General features: G+C 42.2%; 1 protein-coding gene across 4 annotated transcripts in view; it reads right to left on the reverse strand.

The window, feature by feature from the left end:
* Positions 1 to 6580, reverse strand: part of NALCN (sodium leak channel, non-selective) — a 319112-nt gene extending 312532 nt beyond the window's left edge. For all 4 annotated transcript variants that reach the window (XM_045978577.1, XM_045978576.1, XM_045978575.1 and 1 more), the window contains exon 1: positions 6478 to 6580. The gene's annotated coding sequence lies outside the window, so the exon portion shown is untranslated. The remainder of the gene's footprint in view (positions 1 to 6477) is intronic.
* Positions 6581 to 21893: the final 15313 nt, after the last annotated feature.

The following is a 21893-nucleotide window of genomic DNA, read 5'->3' on the forward strand; positions in this document are numbered from 1 at the left end:
CTCCGATCACCACATACCTTGCCATATATGGACCCCAGCCCATGCCCTACCTTGACCCAATAAAAGGCCTTGGCCAACTCCCTCCCAGCCTGACTTCCCCAACTCATTCCCTCTCTCTCTCTCTCTCTTTCTGTGAGTCGTGGAACCTCACCTGAGGGTCCTTGCAATAAAGTTCATCTCTCCATCCATTTGCCTCATAGTCTTTCCTTACTTACGCCGGCGGAGCAACCTAACACAGTATAGGTGTTAAAAAAATTTCAGGAAAAGAATGTCAGTTCGAAATCCCCAGAGGTTGAAGGTGTGACTTTGCAAGGTGGTCACATTTCCCAATCTGGGAAGAGTTCTGTAAAGGTTTTCCCATCCTCCACATGGCCCCAGGGCCTTGAAGGTTTTCCTCCGTCAAGAGTTCAAGGGCAGTCATTTTGTCTCGATAAACTATTACCATTTAACTGTTGTGAGAAATCAGATTATCTATTTTTAGGGTGGTTGCTTAATCTTGTAATGAATCTGCAAAGGTCAAAGAAGATGGATGATTTAAAACAGTGGTTTTCAAAACTTTACCAGACTGTACTCAAATAAGATGGCAATTCAAAAGGAGTTTCCTGGTTTTTGTTTGTTGTTTGTGATTTGATTTTGTAATAAGAATACATCAAGTTTCGACAAAGAAGGTTAAAGATTTCCAAACAGTAGTTTTCCAAAGACTGCGGAACCTTTGAATCATCCAAGGAGGTTCTTAAACATTCTTAATCCCTGGAGGCCTTCACGGCAGGCATACTAAGAATCTTCCAGAGTGGACTATAGGAAATGGTATTTTTAAAAAAAACCCTCCCCAGGCAATTCTAACACACTCTCTCAGAAGTGGTCCCAGTTACTGATGGGGTCACTAATCCAGATGCTCAGAAGAGCATTTTAGTACCTCCGGAGCTTATAGTTTGGCGTCAAGACTGGTTGTTTGGGGATAAAAATAAGAAAAGACTAGTGCTAAATGACTGAAACAAAATAGGAATCTGAGACAGAAATCTTGATTTATAACTGTATGTACATACAGTGTAAGGGCCTATTTAGCCAGAGCAGTCCCACCTTGGTTGAACAGCCATTTTGGTATTTATGCAGTAAAACTTAAATTGACCCTGCCCATCCCCGTCCCGCCTCCGGGAACTTACTTAAAAACAAGTCTGGGAAACCAGTCCCAGGTAACAAAGCCCAAATACAAGGGTGGGTCAGGTCAAGGAGAGATAACAGAGGCGGAATGCAGGGACGAGTCCCGCCAGGTGGAGACATCCAATCAGTGGGGCGTGCATACTGTCTCCCTAGCTACCAAGGAGTGTGGGCCCCACCTTTTGGACGCCTTTTGGGCACCAATTCTGACTAAGGTGATAGGCTGGTTCAAATAGCTACTATGGGGTGAATTGTAATTCAACTGGCCACCCGTGTGTGACCTAGCATGACTACGCAGCTTTCTCTGTGTGTTACAATCTCATTGGCCACCTGTGTGTGGCCAAGCTCAACCACAGGGCCATTGCTCTATAAAAGTTAGTCTGTGAGGCAGGGAGGGGTCACCCTCTCTGTAAGGGGCAGCCCCGACCTGTCTGTTTGATGGTCGGTTTGATTCTTGATGCTTGGCGTGAAATAAAGCTTTGCTTGACCTTCGCTTTGTATCAGTCTCGCTCCTTTAATCACGGACCTATTACTGGGGGACCCAACAACAGTATATTCTATTCTTGCATTTTCCTCAGAAACTGTCAGAATTTACTAAAAAAAAAAAAAACTATATGGAAAATATATATAAGAATAGGGTTTTGGTTTTTTTCTTACGAGAAAGTAACTAAGAACTCCTTCACTTTTGGCTTTTCTCCTACAACATTTTAGTATAGAATATACCTTAAAAATGGCTATTCATTTCTTGAAACAAAGAAAGCAAAAACCAATTGTCTAGTTCAACTAATTAGGTTTTAAAATTGCTTTAATTTTTACTTAATAAACAGCTGAAGAAACATTTTTGAGGTTCTCCAGAGTTTAACTTTTTTTTTTCCTCCATAAAGTACTGACATATCGAATCGAAGGAAATGGAAAGACTAACTCAACAAAAGGTGTTTCCAAATCCAAGAAGCCCTCTTTCTAAAAATTAAATCCATTACTCAAAATACTTCTCTTCATCTCTGCATTTTAGCTCCTGGGAGGAATAGTTAAAGAAGTTTCCCTACTTGAGAGATTCTCTCATTTTAGATTATCCAGGATTTTTTAACCTCAACTTTCATAATATAGATTTAATAGTGTCTTAAGTCATCACTGACTTGTATCTTGTCTGACACAAATTTGTATCTTGTCTGATCAAGGTCTCCATAATTTGTCCTTTTTAAGAATATTAAGTAATTAAAAAAAAATCCTTCCCCTAGTTCAGAAGTGACCCACGAAGCTGACGTATGGATCTCATAATTACTATAAAGAAGAATGATTAAAAAAATAATGAAGCAAATGATTTAACCAATAGATACTGCTCAGTGAGCTAGAAAGTGGTTAGTTGTTCAGTTGAGACATACTAAATAACAAACAAACAAACAAATAAAAACACCCCCGATCAATCACCCAAACTTAAAATCCTGGATTTATTCTCCACCCATGCCCTCCCTTTCCTTCCACTGATTTGATCACCAAGATCTCTTAGCATTTGTTCTGCTGATAAATCTACTGTCTACTTCTTGGTTTCCATGATCATAGTAGGGTTCCAGGTACACATCCTTAAGACTGTACACTCATTTTCTCCAGCACCTTCCTTCACTGATCCCCACTGTTATTCTTCTCCTTCTTCTTTACCGCATTCTTGAGATCCTGTGGATTGGCTACACACTAATGTGCCTCAAACCCTGGAATGCTCTGGCTCTTTGGTTTTCTATCACGTCTAAAGCTTTCCTACTTTATAACAAATTCAGGTGTGTTTTTTAAACCTTACCCCCTTTCTTGTCTTCTCTAGTTCTGTCGTGTTGTTTTCTTTACTTCCTAGGTTGAAATGCTAATTTCTTATCCCATCATAGATCACAGAACCCTTTGAGAAAACAGTGCGTCTTTGGGCCATGTCTCCGGAATAGATACACTTAGGAATACTTTCGGCTAAAAATATTATATTGCTGTGAACACTGGTATTGCTAGAAGGCTCGTAATCATAACTTTTTATTAGAGATAGTGACTTTTATTGCTTTAAGGTCTTTTTTTCTCATCTAATCACTTTTCAAACAACTGTTCTGTAACTTACATTCTTCTCTTCCACCTGTTCTTTAACTTGCCTCATATGTAAGTCTTCCTCTTTTTTTCCATTTCATTTCTGACCCTGTAGGAGTATCCTGCAAGAACTATCTTCTGGTATTATTCAGAATTACACAATTTCAGGATATTATTTTACTGCTGGCTGATACTTAGTTTTGGAAAGGTTATATGAAGGCAGTCTGTATGTCCTCTTTGTAGATAGATAAGCACTTTTTCCTGTTTCTTTTTGTTGTTGTGATCACCTCAGTCAGTCTAGTTAACACCCATGACCATAGTTTATGATTTTTTTCCTGTGATGAGAACTTTTAAGATCTACTTTCTCAGCAACTTTCAAGTCCAACACAGCATTATTAACTACAGTCACTGTGCTATTCATTCCATCCCATGACTTAATTATTTTCTAACTAGAAGTTTATAGTTTTGAGCCCCTTCATCCATTTTGCCCACCCAGTAAATAATTTTTTGACTTGATCAGAATACTGATGGGATAGTTTTCTTTTTTCAATTTTTCAGATGTGAAGTGTTCGCTAGGCTCTAACAAGATGTTAGCCACTTTCTGTTAGTCCTTCCGGTCCATTATAATCCATCCCCATCTGCATATTTGGGTTATTTGTTTTCATCTAAAAGAAACAGTGCTCACATTTCACTAAGAACAAGGCTTGTGGTCAGGAAGAGCACTCTGTGTGTGTCTCTGTTGGCTGTCTTCCAGACACACCATCCTGTTTGAAACAAAGTTTCCCCTTCTCTTTCCTTTGCATAATTGGAGAGACATCCCCCACTCAGCCTCTGCAAACGAGCTTCCCTTGGTCATTGCGAGCTGAATTTTGGACTTTACATCTCCTGACTCTTTTCCTGGAAGCCCCAGTCCCGCGTTCCTCTCTGGACCACGGGATCAGTCCCTGTCCTTGGAGCACGTTCCATCTGGTAAGTCTGCACCAGCCCCTGGGTTTCATGGAGAAACCGCTTCAAGAGTCAACTTTAGACTTCAGCCCGTCAGATGGAGTTCTGCCTGGAGCTCTGTTCCTTACTTTTTGCACAAGTCAAAAAGGAACTGTGGCCTGAACCTTAGTTATGCCATCCGTCCCATCTGTCCAGTTCCATGTGGCAAATCTACCAGAAATGCATCAGAGTCCACACCCCATGAGCAAATGGTCTTCCCTCTGCTGTGCCCGTGGGGTGCAGGTGTCTCACTATATAAAGTCCTTTGATCATTTATTTGAAGTCTGAGTAGGAAGCAAAAACCAGAATTAGACTCCTGGGCTGAAAAATCATTATTCCTAAAAGACCTTGCATTCACTTACATTTTTTTTTTCTTTTCACCTGACCACTTTTATAATATTCTTATTTTGGTTTTACACTAAGAAGTATATTTTATCATCTTGATTTTAGATGAATCTGTTAAAGGTCAAGTCTTTACATAGTGCAAAGGTTTTATGTCCAAGATATTTTTTTAATCTTCCTTTATTCCTGTAAAAGAGGGAAAGTGATCCACATATACCAAAAGAAGGCAGATTTACTGCAGAAACATAGAAAACATCTTATTCAAATTTATATCTTTAGGATAACAACCTGAAGATAGAGATACACACACACACACACACACACACACACACAGTATATCCATAATATATATTTCCATAATAATTTTGATAATCCATTTAATTTTGATTATCAAATACTTTTGATATGTTATCTGTAATGATGAGAAACTGGAAACAACAAATGTCCAGTGACCAGAGGCGTGGCCCCAGAAGTGAGATTGTATTCCCGGTGCACAGTCTTACACAGCTATTTAGAATTTTTTAAGTAAGAATACTGTACAGGGCAAAATATGTTAAATATGTTAAAATATGCTAAATATGTAATGGGAAAACCAGCATAAAAACTGTACGATGCCATGATTCCAACTATACGAAGTGATGTAGTTTTAAAAAGACTACAGCAAATACATAGAAATTATAATCATTCGTGTTCAGTTATTAGGACTATGGTCGTTTATTCTTTTTTTGTCTATCATCTCCGCCATTTCTTTCATGTCTGATGATTTTGAAATTCAAAGGATAAATTTTTAAATGTTTAATGTTTGCGTACAAAGACTTCGAGGTGGAAAAGCTTCTTGCATGGGTCTTTGAAGAAGGTAAAAATCAAACAACATGATAGTTAACCTTTAAAATGTTGATACCATTTTTGGAGGACAATCGAGAACTTTTTTTTTTCTTATAAAACAAATATGAACATGCATGGCCAGATGTGTACACCTGTCCCTTCCCACTTCATTTCCAATCAAATCACAGTAGTATCTATGAAAATGGGAATCACAAACTGTTAAAGATTAGCCACCTGTTAATTTCTGCTCCCTGTTAAAGGTCTTCTCCTCCAACCCTGGCTTTCTTATACACAACAGTCACTGGGAAATCTGGGCCTAGCTGATGACTACACGCACGAGATTAAGACCATAACCTTCCGGAGGCCTGAACCGATACGTGGACGCGCCTACATCCTTGATAATATATTCCCTAACAATTATGGGCCACCCTGGAAGATTTATCCCATGACACTTCAAGAATGTATAAGGACCTGAGTTCAGAGCTATCTACCATCCGTAATGAGGAAAATTCCGAGTCACAGGGACAACCCCTTCCTTGCTCGGGGGTTCTGGGCCCGTCTGGAGATTCGAGCCAGTCTCCTAAGGGCTCAATGACAAAACGCTGTCGCTTTTGCAGGACCCCGCTTTGCCGGCTCCTGTGGTCACCCTGACAGCGGCTCAACCAGGCCCGTTAATGAAAGGAGGGTTCCCAGGCGCACAGCAATCCGCACGAGCCGGGTGGGGTGCGCAAGGCCCGGGCCCGTTCGGAAACCTGCTGCAGCAGGGCTGCCTCCCACCCGTGGCACGCTCGCCCTCAGGTGCAGAGGGGTCCCCAGCGCAGCGCAGCAGCCGAGGCCCGAGCCACCTGCCCCTGGGTGCCCCGCGGGCAGGCCTGGCTCTGGCGGTCCCGGCTCCCGGCGCCCACCCGCGCGCTGCCCAGGCGGGGACCACGCATCCCGCCGCAGGGGCAGGGAGGGGCCTGGCGGCTGCCCGCGCCCCTTCCCCGCGGAGCCTTGGGGCGCCCCTCCCCCTCCCCCCACGCCGGGCCTTCGCCCCCCGCCCCCACCAGCCCTGCCCCTCCCGGCGAGGGCCACCAGCGCGCGCCCGGGCCTCGGGCGGCCGTGACCAACCTGTAACCCCAGTGCTCGCAGCGGTCATGGTGCCGCGGGCGCGGCGGCGGCGGCGGCGGCGGTGGCGGCGGCGGGTCAGGCGCGGCGCCCACCCCGCGGGGACGCGGTCCCTCACCTCCCGCGCTCCGTCGGCGCGCGCCACCCGGCAGGGGCCGCGGCTCGGCGCTCGGCGTGCAGGCGCGCGCGGTTGCCACCCGGGCGCGGGGCCTGCGGGAGGGGGGTGGGGGGTCAGGGCTTTTTGCTCTCGGCTTTTTTTCTTTTTTTCTTTTTTTTTTTAATCAGAGTTGTCTTTGCCGCAGGGGTGGACGACGCGGCGGGCGGCAGGGAGGAAAGGGCCGGGGAGGCTGTGCGGCAGTTGGCGGGGAGCGGGAGGGTCGGTGCTCGCAGGTTCCTTCTCTCTGGCTGCCGCCGGCAGTCCGTCTCCCAGCAACAGCTGGGTTCTTCTCCGCCGGCTCCTCTCGTGGCCTCGGCCTGACCACCGCCACGGCCGTGCGCACTGGAGCCGGGCACACGCGGGGCACAGGCAAGGACCCTGCAGAGGGACGCGCAGGGCCCGTGTGCGTGCGTGTGTGAGCGCGTGTGAGTGATCCGGGCTTCCCGGACACAGTTCCTGAGGATGCCGACTAGTTTCACCTTTTGAGTGCGAAATTGCGGAATGAGTGCACAGGTGACGCTTACAGTCTTCTAACCATGTCCCCGTTTCCCCGTAAAATTAAAATTTTTCGCTCTGTGGCTGAGGCGGGAGGTCCATCCAAAAATTGATGGTTACCTGCGTGCACTGGAAGGGACGGGGACAAGAGCTGCACCTGCTGTCTTCTGCACCTTCTAGCCAACCAGGTCTAGGGAAATCTTGGAATCTCGAGCACCGCACTCAGGCCTGGGGTGGGGGGCATCTTCTCTGGGCTGTGCTCCCTGAAAAGCTCAACCAGGGGCAGGCATCTTGCCTTGCAGTAACCCACCGAGGAACCCCTGAGGAGCGATTTATTGATTGATTGATTGATTTTTAAAGATCCTATATATTTATTAGACAGTCAGAGATCACAAGTAGGCAGAGAGGCAGGCCAAGAGAAAGAGGAGAAGCAGGCTCCCCACTGAGCAGAGAGCCCAACGTGGGGCTTGATCCCAAGACCCTGGGATCGTGACCTGAGCCAAAGGCAGAGGACTTAACCCACTGAGCCACCCAGGCGCCCCCTGAGGAGCGATTTAAACATCACACACATAGGCACATATATAGAAGGAGAGAGAAAACTGAACAAAGCTTCCCCTAAGAGAGAAATTAGAACTCCTGAACAAAGAACAATCCCCTCTCAGAAAATAATACAGCCCAAGGGAAGAAAGTAAAGTCACAAACACACTTTTTTAAAATGTATTTTCTGGTTATGTATATTTAATTAAGTTACATGGAGAAAAGAAACCTAGGCACAATCTATTCGCTTCAGGCCAACATTAGCACCCCCCCCTTTTTTTAAGGAAATTTAAAAACAATTGGCATTTCAAGAAATGCAGAAGCATGCGGAAGAAGTTTTTTCAAATCTGAAAATTTCAGAACAGCTATATAAAAACCCACGTTTCCAACAAATGATGAAATCATGTGGAAATGTTCTTCACAACACAAAATGGAAAGCAATTTAAACATTAATAAATCTATAAGCAATTTGTTTAGAAAAACTACCCATTTGTTTAATCCTCTTACATCGTTGCTCTCAATTGTCTGACTTAATGCTAGTTTATTTCACTTTGTATCTCTAAAATATATAGCTGTGCATTTTATTTTTAGAATTCATCGAGTCAGAATAATCTGTTAGAAAACCATATTAATGAAATAAAGATCAAGATTTAGAAATTTCGTGAATGAAGTAATAATGGCATCAGTTTTAGTAATCTCAGCAACACCCCTCACAATCAGGTATTTCAGACCCTTATCCAACCCTGATAAAACGATGGCTGTGTGAGTATCTATAATTCACATTTAGGTGCCAAACAATCCCATGAATTATGAAAAAGGCCTTGGGAAATGCATGGACCGAAGCAGTGTTGGAAAAGCTCACTATAGGTCTCCCGGAATCTATAGGAACTCGGCATTTTTGGGGAGTAGACAGTCATCATAAAAGACAGATTCTTAATGTCCCAAATATCACTTTATTCCTCTACCTATTCATCATCCCTTGTGTTTTCTTATTAGTAAAATTAGGGAGGTCCAACAGGCTCTGTAGCTAGATTTATTGCTGTAATTCAGTAGAAGTGAATTGCTGTTCTAGGAGTTCAATACCATTCACAGGTGTGTGTTGTTTGACTTGCAAAATATTTTTGACAAATTAAAATCGATTACCAACATTGAAAACCATGAGATTTTCAGTTTATCCTGAAAAACAGGAAGATCTGGGCAGGCCAGGCGTGCGTTTCCACATGGCAGAGAGCAGCGGTTGATGTCCTGTGTGTCCTTTACAACAGGCATATTCCTCCCATTTGCTCCTTTTCTGAAGGGCCTGTTTCAGTGCCTGGCCCTGGAAGAAATTTGAATGTGAGGGTCTGTGTAGTTAAATCTGCATTCAAGATTTAAGATAAGATCTGGGAAGGAGTGCTGTCAAGCGGAGAGAAAACCCTCAAATACAGGAAACTTTATAATACAGAGGATGAAGCCAGGCCAATGTACTACCAAAGAGTAAACTATGAACTGGAGAAAATTTCGTTCATAGTCTGGCAAGTGCTTAGGAATGGGAGTGACTACGACACTCAAGATGGTAAGAATTTAACAAAAATGAGATATTTCTTCTCAAGAACTCATCTGTCCCTACTGCTTATTTCCATCTAAACTTAGTATCCCACTTGACACCACAGTGAGTAACTGCGAAAACAATAACAATCGCTAAAAGAGAAATTTAAGTATCCCTGGGGGGGATCTGCTGCCTGGTTGGCTCAGTCAGTTAAATGTTAGACTCCTGATCTCAGCTCAGGTTTTGATCACAAGGGTCATGAGTTCAAACCTCACATCCAAGCTGGATGTGGAGCCTACTTACTTAAACACAAAAATACTTTTAGGGGCACCTGGGTGGCTCAGTCGGTTGGGCATCTACCTTCAGCTCAGATCACTATCCTGGAGTCCCAGGATCAAGTCCCACATCGGGCTCTGTCTCTCACTTTGTTCTTGTGTTCTCACACATCCTCTCTCTGATAAATAAATAAAATGTTAAAAAAAAATTTTTTTAAAGGACTTAAAAATAAATCCATGGGGGCTGCCATGTGCTTTATGAGAATATAAGAACCTGTTCGACTCCAGGATTCCATTAGATTAGATTTATGTGTAGATGACACAGAGGTTAAGATTGGTTTTAATCTGTACACACTTGCTTATATTGTGTGGTTTCAGGGTTGACATATGGCTCACTTGCCCCTAAATATTGATGTGATTGAATTTCCTCTGTTGGAGACACTTGCGGCAGGGAAACTGAATGTCCAGAAGACCTAATTTAAAAAAAGGCGAAGCAGGAGGCATCTATCTACTGCTGGCTAACTCACAGATTAGCATGTTCTGAATTCAGTCTATCCAGAATAGATGCATTTTGATGATGGAGAGCCTGAGGGAGGCTTAGCACAGTGTGTTTCCTAGATGTCCCAGCAGAAAGCATGATACTGAGTGTCTCTGGGGTGTTCTTGTCTTCTCATGAATCAGCTTTCCAGGCAGCTACAAAACATTCGCTCACCACTTAAATATGGCGAGGCTTTGCAAGACACCGCATGTTACCTTTTCCTTAAAACAATGTTTCCTAAACTTTTTGATGATAAGGATCCCCAGGGTGATCTTAAATATTTCCATGGAGATTCTGATTAAGTATTTCTGGAGTGGGACATACAACTATGGAGAATCTGTCCTCGTAAAACAAGTATCCCTTTGAGCGAGGTCATTGCAGTAGCGGGCACCAGTCCATTACCATTTCTTTCTTCATAGAACCAGAGTGGACTTGTCTACTTTTTTCCCTCTCCTGTAAGTCCCAGGCATCTCTATCATTATATGGACGCTGGACAAGTTCTAGAATCCTGATAGACCCTGACATTATGCTGTAGCTGTGAAAAACATGTGAGGGCAACTAGGTGGTCATGAACCATCGACTGAGTCAGATTTGAGGTCATTTTAAGGCCAGATGGCCATTTAATGTTTCAAGAAGTTGTTGTTTGCATTTAAATCGGTCAGAGATAGGGGATAAGCTCATGACGCCCTTCAACAGTGAATAGAAGAAGGAAAGATGCTAGTAAACCTCGGACAGAAGCGGTGACTCTTCACATGGGCAAAAATATGTTGGAGCAAGAAATGCAATCAATTTCTTTTATGGAAGGATAAACTGCCTAGTAATGGAGGAGGAATCCAGAGGACAAGCTGGAATTCGAGAATCATACAGTGAGAAGTACGTGTGGTCTTCACACTATGCTTACGTTACAGATTAATTAAAAAAAAATTCAGAGCTCACGATATTGCTCCACTTCCTGTTTTCAGAGAAAAGACTGTGAAATAAGGAATAAACAACACTGCTATGGGGGGAGCAGACCAGAGGTCTCCTTGTACTGAGCAGTAGCTGAGCCAATCGCCCAGAGAAACTGCTGGACTTCTGAAAACAAAGGTCATGTTTTAAGAGTGTCACTCAGCAAGAAAATGATGCATGTTTGGACTATTTCACAGTAAAAGTTGCCACCAGATAGAAGCAAATCTTTTAGTTCTGAAAATAACCTTGAAGATCTCATTTATTGTATAAAATATCTTCTAAGTTCATGATAACCAGGGGCTCAGATCCCCACAGGTTGATCGGCGAGGGCACTTAACAAGACAAGCCACCCAGAGGTCCTGGCCCGAAGGTGAGGGATCTGGAAGTTGTGACAGAGAGAAGCGTTGCTGGTGAACTTGGGGCTGGCCGCGATAGTAGGGGCTGCCCATCTTGCTAATCTCCTCTTGTAAATTGTCCAGGAATCGCGACCAACCGGAATCCCAGAGAGACCGTGCCTGCCTGGAATAAATACTGTGAGGGGTGAGTAGATCCAAAGAGCACAGAGAAGACAAGGGCAGATGGTGTCAGACCCTGTCGATGCCACCCCCAAGCCGCTCAGACAGGCCAGGAAACCCATCCCCAGCTGCCATTAGGGTTAGGGCTAACTTCCCATAGCTATCCCCTTCTTCAGAGAATGGCCTTCTTCAGAACAGGTGATGCCTCAACTTGGAAGATAAGATGCTCCCCCACACCCCCCCCGGCACTCTGGGGGTGCTCTGAAGCCAAAGACACGTGGACACGTTTGGACCAAAACCTGGCTTCTTGCCTCAAAGCAGACCAACTCTGGTATAATTCATCCCCAGAGCTCCCTGCTGGTCCCGGCAGAAGCTAGCATTCGTCTGACTCCTGCGTCTTTCCTTGGCCTCTTCCTCGGCTCATTTGAGCTGGACCTGGCAACTGGAGGCTCCTGGCCTCCTCCCCTGTCCTGGAAATGTATGTGCCCCCCACCATTCCCCACAGGGAGAACCATTTTCCAGGACGCAGTCTTGAGAAAGCAATGCGTTGTTGAGACCATCTGGTTAGTATACATCCTTGAGCCCAGAGAAGGTCTATAGATTCTGGCAAGTGGGTGTGGCCATCTACTCGTCTTGTGGCCTCCGGACAAGCCTGGCAAGTAAGTTCCCCTGTTGATCAAACCAGCCACCTGCCATTCCCAAGCGGCCTTTCTTCAGTCGCACCTTGCCCTCTGTCCTGGAACCAATTTCATATGTCACCTGGGGAGCCCCTGAGGTTTCAAACCAACACATATACCGGGCCCTCCTGTTACTCAGGTTTCATTCCTCCGAAAACACTGGAAGCAAACACCTGATAAAACTAGGAAAATAGTTCTTACTAGGTTTATAAAACGGAGCATACATAGGCATGGTTTGAATACATTTTGTTAAAATTCTTGGCATTCAAGACACAGAAGGGATGCAAGTTACTAATGTTTCTGGTCCTCGGCTTCTTGTTTCACAAATGACAGCTGCTCCAATGTTCGAGTATATTTTCTAAGCACAGTGTAATTATTTACTTATTTTTTTTTGTTTGAGTTTTATTTATTTATTTATTCATTCATTTAAAAGGTCTTATTTATTTATTTGACACAGAGAGAGAGAGCAGGAGAGCACAAGCAGGGGGAGCAGCAGAGGGAGAGGGAGAAGCAGGTTCCCCGCTGAGCAGGGAGCCTGACATGGGGCTCGATCCCAAGACCCTAGGATCATGACCTGAGCCAAAGGCAGACGCTTAATGACTGAGCCACTAAGCACAATATAATTTTTTAAACCCGATGACCCAGTTGTACAGGTTGGGTTCAGGTGAGCAAAGGTAGTAATGACGCAATCTGTTTTTTCTCAAGGTTGTAGTTCAGCCTGGTGAGTAATGCAGGGTCTTCAAGTTCAGTGTACAATTGTAGCAATGCTCCTGGTGAAGCCTTATTCATTTTATATCGCATTATTTCTACAAGTATTAACACATGCGGTGCACACACACTTGTTTTGGCTGAAAGTAAAAAATGCAATGTAAGAGGATAAAGTCAGATTTATGCTACTTTCCGAAGTCCGTGAAACTTAACTAACACAGATTTCTTAATATTATGTAGTCTGTATGTTCTTGGAAGATATCTTCCGAGCGAAAAAGAGAAATGACAAAATGTATCATCAGGGGGAGAAAATGACAAAGCCATTTGGAACCATATAAGGTAAACGAAAAGATTCTTTAAGAAACGTGGACTGTGGTTTATCGCCCAAACTATTCCATCTCACTAACCCCAACAGCAGCCTGCAAAGTTGATTTTGAGATGTTTGCAGCTAGAATCTATCAAAGTGCAGCTATTTCTTAAAGAGTACAAGTAGCTGAGGGAAATTTGTGAAAAATATAGGAGATATATTCACCTGCTAGATTATCCTATAGTAGTATTTTCCAATGGATAAATTGAGCCTATTCTTGTTTCTGTCCTGTATTTTATGATACTTATTTATGAATATATATCTTGTTATTAGATTTTAGCACCCTTAATGAGAGTAACCTAAACTTACAAGCCTTTGTATCCCCTATTTTGCCTTGTTTAATACTTTTTTTCCCTGGCAGGGTATTTAATCAGTATTTGTTTAATGAATTAACAAAATGCCAATTAGTTTACAAATTCAATTGTTGAAGATTTAAATGCTTTGTATGAATAATTTCCCTTTGATGCAATAGGTATTTTTAGTGAGGCGGTCGAATATTTTTATATTAGGAACTGAAAATTTTCCATTCCCTGACCGGAAACCAATCTCAATACACAGCCGTGATAATGTCTAATTACTAAACCACCAGGGAACCAAAGCTTCCTATTTTAGTGTGAAAATAAAATAGAGAATGATGTTGAATAAGTATGTCCTCATTAGTCTTCAAAACATTCTCACATTGTGAAACTGGAAAAAGCCTTCAGAGGCCACTGGATGCAGCGTCCACATCTAGGCAGGATGATAACGAAATTATACCAAAAATACTGTTGCCTTTTTATGTAAGAATCTCCTTGGAAAAAAACTTATAAAGTTTTATCTTGTAAGTTTTCCTTATGTTACATAGCAAAATAAAAATTACAGGCATAATCTGTTTGCTGTGATTATATTACACGAAGCCATTATTGTAATGGATCTTTGTAACTCAATTTGTGGACTCAAGCAATGGTTTTCTTGTTAACAAAAGTCTTCCCAAATTCCAATGATCAAAGAGTTTATTCATTTTCTCAAATAAGTCATCAGAAATCATCTTGTTTGATTTAAGCCTATTCCTGCCCTTGTCATATTATAAGTGGATGGAAAATGTTTGCTCAACATGAATTCTGCCATGTATTTGTGTGTATGCCTATGTATTATTATTATTATGTGTATATGATTTTATTAATTTACAAAGGCAGTTGTTGAAGTTAGCCTCAAAATTTCCTCCTGATTAGTTATTCAACATGGAGCCACAACTTATAAATCACTGGAAATGACTACCCTTATTGGTCATAAACAGTTGAATAACAGTAATTGTTTATGGTTTAAGCTAACATGTCTCACATAGTATTAGGTGTTACACATAGTACACAGAAAACATGTTTTCCAGAAGAGACTCTGGAATGAATATTTATGTGCAATCAATGTTAAAGCAAGTTTTCCCAGAAATTAACATGGAGGCGGAGGAGGAAGGACGGTGAGAGGAAGAAGATAGGCAACTGTACAACTTCAGATGCAAGACCAATAGAAAATAAGGTTTATCACGATTATGCAGAGGAATACTAGATTTTAACTTATGCCTCAGAGTTGTCTAAATCTATGCAAATTTGCTGGGCTTCCCCCCAGCACTCAATTACCAGATTGGTTAATGGTTTCAGGAGAGTGAGCCAGGTCAAGGGAGGGAAGATGATGAGGGAATAAAAATAAACAACCCACGCGCTTCTGGCTATTTGCCCATCTTGACAGAGTGGCCCCAATAGTCCAAGGGCAGTGGCCAGGAGATGATCTGCAGGGGCTGGTCTTTGAAAATGCTCCAAAGGGGCTCCATCCTCACCAACAGAAATTTTGAATCTGAGGGGACCTGAGCAGGCCAGGTCTGCTACTTTTAAGATGTTGAGAAAATATAACCAACATATATAAGGCAGTTATAGTACAACATAACAGTCAGTAAAATAGCATCAGTGTAAGTCCAACATAAATTAAGATCATCGACATTTTAAAAATTTTTTTAAGATTTTATTTATTTATTTATTTATTTGATAGAGAGAGATCACAAGTAGGCAGTGAGGAAGGCAGAGGGAGAGGAGGAAGCAGGCTCCCCACCGAGCAGGGAACCCGATGTGGGGCTCGATCCCAGGACCCCGAGATCATGACCTGAGCTGAAGGCAGAGGCTTAACCCACTGAGCCACCCAGGCGCCCCCATCGACGTTTTTTACATGGGCTGAAGGTGACCGAGCAGACTCGTTTGCACAAGGCAGTGGATGCAAGTATGTTTGCCAAAAGGCGGGAGATTTAACTGCATGGAGGAGAAGAGAGGAACTTTTCGAGTGGATGGAAAGCAGAATTTTGCAGACAGGAAAGCACATGTTGAGAACACATGAGGAGCAGAGAGGTTTTGTTGGGAAGTAACACCTGGGAAAAGGAAAGGCAGGAAGCCGTCAGCCTACTCTGCCCACGTGACATTGCTCTGTGTTCGTCCCACAGGAAGCCCCTATGCACTGTTGTCCCTTAGAGCAAACGGTGGGAGGTGGAAATGGCTGTGCTTCATGCCTCATCCTCACCCAGTCCGGGATGGGCTATCTCAACAAGAACGTGCCCTAAACGTGCCCTACAGCTAGAAAGCTGAGGTCATCCCTGAAGGGGCCAGCAGCGGGTGGCTTTCAGCTGATCGCACTCCTCCCAGAGGGTTAACTAGTCCTTTCTGAAAGAGGATTTTAAGCAAGGTGCTATACTCATGACTGAAGGTGAGGTGTGAGAAATTATGGAAGCCTGTGACACCATATGCTTGACTGTAGGAATGGAATAGGAACCACCCTAGTAATCATGAGAAATGTTAGAAATTGTGAGAAGTATTCCTTGGGTCTGTCCTCCTTGTGCGTAGTTGTTCTTGTATCTCAATTCTGGTATCATTTTTGATGGCACTTAATAGATGAACACTAACTGCTTTTGAATGATTAGCTGAATGTCCTCAGGCAATCAATGTCGCTACAACAAGGGTTTGGAATGATCCAATGTCCAAGGTGAATCAAAGAACACAGAGTTGTCTGTGGACAAGTGACAGGGAGGAAGGAGCGGCTGAAATGGCAGATGGAAGAGTGTGAGACACGTCTCACCTGCTTTGCCCTTTGACCTAAGACCAATTCTATCCCAAAAGAAGCAACTGACTTTATGTACATATGCCTTACCTGTAATTTACTAACATTGTGGTCTTGGTCTCTTTGCCTGACTTTGGTGAGTAAAGCATTTCCACCCCATGAAGTTGTTGTAAGAATGAAATGAGACAAAATATCAATCTTGTTGATTCTCAGAGGCAAATTTTTTTTTTTTTAATACAAAAAATTTGGGGGGGAATCTGGGTGACTCAATAGGTTAAATGTCTGACTCTTGATTTCCACTCATGTCATGATCTAAGGGTTGTGACATCGAGCCCCATGCCGAGCTCCATGCTGGTCATGGAGCCTGCTTAAGATTCTCTTTCTCCTTTTGCCCCCCCCCACTAAAAATTATGAAAAAGAATTTTCACATTAAAAAAAAGGTAATCAGATCAATAGCAGCAGATGGCATCTTGCAATCTACGTTAGTCAAGGCAGTCACGGTGATGTGCACTTGTCCAAAAGCTCAAATCTTGAAACTTGCAAATGTGTATCAGCCTTTTGGAGTAAAATCCCAGAGACAGTAGCAGAACAATCTTGGAACCAAATGGGTGGGGTGACCGGATGTGGACCATGGAGATTCAGAGGAGCTGAGCAAGATTCTAGAAGTTGGAACCAATGTTTGGCTGGCTATACAAGTGTGCTAATAAGCCAGCACCAAAAGAGTTTGATTTCTTTTACAGTTTGTCGTCAGTAGAATTGCATAGTCACACTTGAAGACATCGAGGATGATGTGGTATGAAAAACACAGGCATATAATTCTACGTTGAGTAATGAATAGTTGAATTTTGCAAAGGAGTTTTAGGAATATCTCAACCAATTTATTTCACTTGTGTTTTCCCTTTTATTTATAGAATAGAGAGACATGATAAAAATAAATGCACTTCTAAATAAGCCTAAAAGATCTCTTTCAAGAAGTATAAAATAAAAACAGCTAACTGATAAGAACACATGTCACAGTTTAGTTGCCACATTTTGTCTTTCTGTATGGCACATGAAACGAGGAGGAATCTTGAGTGGATGGTGTGGGAAGTGACTGACACCTCATAGGTTCTCAATGGAAGTGAATGGACTTGAGTTTCCAATTATTGATTATTTCACCAATCCTAAAGAACTTAGGTAATTAAGCCATTGTGATAAAGCTTTGGAAGAATCAAGACAATAAAAATAAAAATACACAAGTTAAATCATTTAATTAAGACCTTTTTGCTTCACTTTATAGTTTTCTCATTCATAACTCTAATCAATTGCAAATAGTCCTAGGAAGAGAGTTAATGAAAAATACAATAATTATGAAACAATGAACTCAATTTTCTCATTGTGTTCAATATCCTTTCCATATACTAGGAACTATTACAGACATTTAGGTTTTCGGTTGTTGAATATGAAGCTTCGTTTGATTCTGTAATGCCAAAACACGTGATATGGGGGCAGACTTAACTAAGGGAATGAGCTGTTTGACCATTTCAGCTAGGGTTTGGAAGGCCAGTGTAAGTTATATTATTGCTGTAGACAAGAGGAAAGCAGAAGGTGGGCAGAGAATTGGTCAGCGACGGGTCAGCGACGAGTTATTTGAGTTACTCCAACGAGATAATGAGCGGCTCGCCCTTGAAAAACTGGCTTTATCATTCCAATTCTTACTCAGCTACTCAGTTTTTCTTCTTTTTAGTTATTGGCCTCATTTACCTCCTCGATTTTTCCTAAAGCAATTTAATTTAATTGGTATTTGCAGTAATTTATCTGCATTGATTACCAGGCTTATATCCTTTGAAAAGTTGTATAAGACTCAAATTCTTCATTGTTTAGGAAAGTAAAATGTTTTTCTGATAACTTTCTTGTGAAGAAAATGTTGACAAGCTGTTTAGTCAAACAAATTGTATCAAAGTCTGTATAACGTTCTTTATACCTATAATTTAATTTTCCAAGTTGCGTATTATTGTGGGAAAACATTCAGCTCTGATACAGGATCTTAGGCGCTGTTTTTACTCCCACAGGGCTTGTCACTGTCTCAGACGACACACTCAAGGCAAGGCTTCGGACTCGGGCGCGAGCTTGCAACCGGCCAAGCATCTCTCTTCACCTAGATAATCTCGTAGATAACGTCCCTTTATTCTGTTTACTTTTTCCTGATTTATGTAGAATGGGTCCTGCTTGGGTTGGAATGACAGAGAGGATAATGGAAGCACTAGTGTGGATAACAGTTTTGTTTTTTTTTTTAAGATTTTATTTATTTATATGACAGAGAGAGTTCACAAGTAGGCAGAGAGGCAGGCAGAGAGAGAGGGAAGCAGGCTCCCTGCTGAGCAGAGAGCCCGATTCGGGGCTCGATCCCAGGACCCTGAAATCATGACCTGAGCTGAAGACAGAGGCTTAACTCACTGAGTCACCCAGGCACCACCTGGATACCAGTTTTAACCAGGGAACCCTCCGGTACTCGCTGCACAGACCCCCTGAGGCGTGGTGCAGCGAGAGGAAAGGGTTAACACTACTGAGCTGCTTTGAAAACCAGCCCTCAGAGTGGAAAAGGCCCTGGTACAGAGTTCAAATAAAACGACGCCTAAATGAAATATTTTTAACTTCTGGGGACTTCACTATGTAAACCAGCTCTATATAAAAGCCCATTATCAGAAAACTAAGTGCTAGTTTTCCATCATTTCCATCCCTGAGATATGGATACATGTAAGTGAATATATGTAAATACAATGAATGAATATTCATAGGAAGTATTATGTACTATTTATATATTAATTAAATTTTATTTATATAATATGTTATATTATAGATACAATACTTATATAATAATACATATATTTGTTTTTAAATATGTATGTATAAATATGTGTGTGTATATATATGTGTGTGTGTGTATATATATATATTCCTAATCCTTTTTATTTCTGGAAGGTTCTGGACAAATATACAAAGAAAATAAGAGTCACAGAAATTTAGAATTGGGGAAAACCAACATTCCCTTTAATCATGCCATTTTGGAAGCAGAAATTCATCAGGCTAAAGAAGCCTGCCAAGATCAGGCAGCTATGGGATGAAAACAGCAACCTCAGAAACCCTTCTCTGAACAAATAGTCCAGTGTTCTCTGTACTTGTCCACTTCTGATTACATCCCCCCAGTTGTTATTAATCGATTAACAGCTGAGCATGACTGTAAGAACTGAGGGTCTATTTGTTGGGATTAAATAACATTGAAGTGAGAAATTTCTTTTCCCAAAGTCAATGAAAACAACTTCTAAATTTTGTTTCCTAAAATTTCCCTTTAGCATCAACTAGAACTGCAAAAATATTCAGAAGCTGAAAGATCATTTCTTGTCCCAAAGGCTCCTAATATTTCCAGGTGTTTTTACTACGTGGGAGGAAAAAAAAGTCTTCTGGTTCTGCACTAATGTCTGGAAAAGCTGTTAACTAAACACCTCTTTATTCCACAGCTCTGGCCCAGCTGAAAAGTTCTTTTTCTTGGAAATTTAAACTTATTTTTATTGCTGCCCTGGAATATTCAGCCTTCCTGAAAGCTTTGGTGCACCTTTTACCATTTGAAAACCTGGAAGCGTCCTTGTGGCTAAAAATACTATCCAAGTGGGTTTTGAGTGAAAATGAGATTATTTTTTACTTCAAACTTGACTAAGTGATGGACCAATTAGCTTGCGTACCTACGGTAAGAGCTGTTCATTATCTGATTCTAGATTAGCATTCTTGATTTTTTTCATGATATAGTTTTCTCGCTGATTTTTACACTTTGCTTGCTTCAACTCGTGTCCTCACAACGTACTGATTCTTTCTTTCCACTAAACCTGAAATTCTCTCTTTTAGTTCAAATTGTTAAATTTAAGCAAGATGTATCAAACTTTTAAAATTCATTCATTCGTTGATTCATCCTGTCAGTCCCTAAGCAAATACTTGTTGGGATTCTACTCTGTGCAGGCTGTTAGAGTTACAGCAAAGGACGAGAGAGCAAAAATTCCTGTTCTCATGGAACTTTCATTTATTTTTTATTTTTTAAAGATGTATTTATTTATTTGAGGGAAAAAGAGACAGAGAGAGAGTGTGAAGAGAAGAGAGCAGGAGAGGGGAAGGGCAGAGGGAGGAATGCAGTGCCCTGGGATCAAGACCTGAGCCAAAGGCAGCTGCTTGGGACTGAGCCACCCAGGTGCCCCCGGAAGTTGCATTTAAATGGGGCATGGTGGATAATACACAGTGGGTAAATAAGTGGAAAAAACATAGTGTTAGACCCTGGCGAGGGCTGCCAAGAAAATAACACAGAACAAAAATGTTTGGTCAGGAGAGCAGTTTTAGACAGAGCAAGGGAAGAAGGATTGTAGGAAAGAAAAGAGGAAGGGCAGAAGGGAACAATAAATACCTACAAACATATGTGCACATTTCTAAAAAATTTTCTCGTTCAGCCTCACATCTCACGTATTGGATGCCTTCCGTTTTGGAGTCTTCCCTGCCTTGTTGACATGAAGCAGGACAGAGCTCTACCTTCCCCGTGTGAGAGGGCTGTAGGGACGGCAGTTGTAAGTAGGAATTGCACAAGATAAAAGCAAAAAGACGGGTGAAGATGTTGAAGACGGAGGTTGAACTATTAAGATGAGGAATTGACGTGAATTACAGAGAGGAATCAAAGATAACTCAGAATTATGGCTATAGGAATTAGGTAAAGAATGGTATAATTAACAAACCTAGGAGAGTAAGAAAAGGAGTCGGTGTTATTTGGATTCATGTTGTATCTACATGATGTCAGGAGTTCGCAAATGTCATCTAACAAGGGATCCAGAATCCTCTGTGTCCCCTGCATCGTCGCTGACTCGTGGATCTGGTATTGCTGTTCTGCATCTTTAATATGTTCCCGCCTCACACAGGTACCGAGTGTGTAACACACCTTAGAACTATTTTCAGTGCTAGCAGGAAAGGTCATGAAAACCCAAGTTTTCCCTGGTGAACTAAGATTACTAACACAACTGATGAGATCTTTCATAATATTCTTGTGAACAAAATGGGCTGATTGCAGACAGCTCTGGACGCTGGGAAGAGGATGCATTGCCTGGGCAAGTATGCTTCTTAGGGAACTGCTATTATCTTGAAGAATGGTCTCACGGAGGTTTGACTGTCCTCCGGCTTCATTTTTTTCAACTGCCTTATTAATTATGTGGATAAGGACGGAGGAAGCGTGCTCATCATGTTTACTTTTAAAAGACTGAGAGAAATATGAAAATAGCATCCATAATGATTTTTGGATAGACTCTGGATGAAAGAGGTGATCCCAGGAATGCCTGCATGGCTCAGTTGGTTAAGCCTCTACCTTTAGCTCTGGTCATGATCCCAGGGTTCTGGGATCGAGTCCCGAATCAGGCTCCCTGCCTCTGCCTGCTGCTCCCTCTGTTGTTCCCCCCTCTATCCCTTTCTTTGACAGATAAATAAATAAAATCTCTTTAAAAATTAAATAAATAGGGGCGCCTGGGTGACTCAGTGGGTTAAGCCTGTGCCTTTGGCTCAGGTCATGATCTCAGTCAGGGTCCTGGGATCGAGCCCCGCA

Source organism: Meles meles, chromosome 14 (genome assembly GCF_922984935.1).
Source record: "Meles meles chromosome 14, mMelMel3.1 paternal haplotype, whole genome shotgun sequence".
Classification (NCBI taxonomy): domain Eukaryota; kingdom Metazoa; phylum Chordata; class Mammalia; order Carnivora; family Mustelidae; genus Meles; species Meles meles.